This window comes from Xenopus tropicalis, chromosome 2 (assembly GCF_000004195.4).
Source record: "Xenopus tropicalis strain Nigerian chromosome 2, UCB_Xtro_10.0, whole genome shotgun sequence".
NCBI classification, from domain to species: domain Eukaryota; kingdom Metazoa; phylum Chordata; class Amphibia; order Anura; family Pipidae; genus Xenopus; species Xenopus tropicalis.
In genome coordinates this window covers 173,154,965-173,157,091 of record NC_030678.2, presented here as the reverse complement: position 1 = coordinate 173,157,091, position 2,127 = coordinate 173,154,965, and the positions used below count along the sequence as shown (strand labels likewise).

At 54.4% G+C, this 2,127-nt stretch overlaps 1 non-coding gene across 1 annotated transcript; it reads right to left on the bottom strand.

The window, feature by feature from the left end:
- Window positions 1-304: 304 nt before the first annotated feature.
- Window positions 305-376, bottom strand: trnap-agg. Its single transcript has one exon. It is a non-coding gene; the product is annotated as a tRNA-Pro (tRNA).
- Between the last annotated feature and the right edge of the window lie 1,751 nt (window positions 377-2,127).

Below are 2,127 nucleotides of genomic sequence, written 5' to 3'. Positions count from 1 at the left end.
ACAGACACTAATGGTGTCGGTTACACTGGGAGCCATTTCCCTTTGTTGCTGTCAGTGAGTGATTCCAACTGATTAGGAGGATTAAATACTCAATGTCAGGAGGAGGAAAGACGATTCAGTGAATATTTACACAAACTGTGAGTTTAGTTAATCCCTATCCAACACATGAATAAAACCGGCCAATCAGAATATTCCCACATAGGTGGGCGGCCGGTCTGTATGTCCGGTCCCTGCTGAGTAAATAAGCCTATTCTGCACTATTCTGTGTAAATAACCAAGTAAATGAACGCAAAATCCAAAAGGAGGGCTCGTCCGGGATTTGAACCCGGGACCTCTCGCACCCTAAGCGAGAATCATACCCCTAGACCAACGAGCCGACGGGGTTTTCCCTTCCAGACACCTGGTGGGCTGCGTAAGGCGGGTCTTTACTTCACTAGAGGCCGGATAACGGGAAAGTTCCGAGCAAATCGCAGATTCAGGGCAGGGACTCTTTGTAACTGCGGCTGCGCTCAGGGATACAGTGTAGTTCGGCTCAGTGCGGAGTTATATTGTGACGCTGAGTGTGTAACTGCGGCTTATATTAGCGCTCAGCTGGGGGATAGGCGCTATAACTGCCCCATCAGCAGACAGTGGCAACTCCCAGTACCCCTGGGGCATTTATAGACTGGCGGGGAGCACCCCAGGAATGGGTTCCCTAACTGCCTATTACCCCTCCCTCCCCACAGCTGATTATAAAGGGGCAGTTGTTTTGACTGAGAGGAAAAGGGACCCACAGCCTTTGGGCAGATATTAGGGCTGAGGATGACTGATTTTGATGCCATGGGAGGCTGGGAGTTGTTAATGCCTGGGGATGCTGGGAGTTGTTAATGCCTGGGGATGCCGGGAGTTGTTAATGCCTGGGGATGCTGGGAGTTGTTAATGCCTGGGGATGCTGGGAGTTGTTAATGCCTGGGGATGCTGGGAGTTGTTAATGCCGGGGGATGCTGGGAGTTGTTAATGCCTGGGGATGCTGGGAGTTGTTAATGCCTGGGGATGCTGGGAGTTGTTAATGCCGGGGGATGCTGGGAGTTGTTAATGCCGGGGGAGGCTGGGAGTTGTTAATGCCGGGGGATGCTGGGAGTTGTTAATGCCGGGGGAGGCTGGGAGTTGTTAATGCCGGGGGATGCTGGGAGTTGTTAATGCCTGGGGATGCCGGGAGTTGTTAATGCCGGGGGATGCTGGGAGTTGTTAATGCCTGGGGATGCCGGGAGTTGTTAATGCCTGGGGGATGCCGGGAGTTGTTAATGCCGGGGAGGCTGGGAGTTGTTAATGCCGGGGGATGCTGGGAGTTAATGCCTGGGGAGGCTGGGAGTTGTTAATGCCGGGGAGGCTGGGAGTTGTTAATGCCGGGGGCTGCCGGGAGTTGTTAATGCCCGGGATGCTGGGAGTTGTTAATGCTGGGGGATGCTGGGAGTTGTTAATGCCTGGGGATGCTGGGAGTTGTTAATGCCCGGGGATGCTGGGAGTTGTTAATGCCTGGGGATGCTGGGAGTTGTTAATGCCTGGGGATGCTGGGAGTTGTTAATGCCGGGGGATGCTGGGAGTTGTTAATGCCTGGGGATGCTGGGAGTTGTTAATGCCGGGGGATGCTGGGAGTTGTTAATGCCTGGGGATGCTGGGAGTTGTTAATGCCTGGGGATGCTGGGAGTTGTTAATGCCGGGGGATGCTGGGAGTTGTTAATGCCTGGGGATGCTGGGAGTTGTTAATGCCGGGGGAGGCTGGGAGTTGTTAATGCCTGGGGATGCCGGGAGTTGTTAATGCCGGGGGATGCTGGGAGTTGTTAATGCCCGGGGATGCTGGGAGTTGTTAATGCCGGGGGATGCTGGGAGTTGTTAATGCCCGGGGATGCTGGGAGTTGTTAATGCCCGGGGATGCTGGGAGTTGTTAATGCCTGGGGATGCTGGGAGTCGTTAATGCCGGGGGATGCTGGGAGTTGTTAATGCCTGGGGATGCTGGGAGTTGTTAATGCCGGGGGATGCTGGGAGTTGTTAATGCCTGGGGATGCTGGGAGTTGTTAATGCCGGGGGATGCTGGGAGTTGTTAATGCCTGGGGATGCTGGGAGTTGTTAATGCCGGGGGATGCTGGG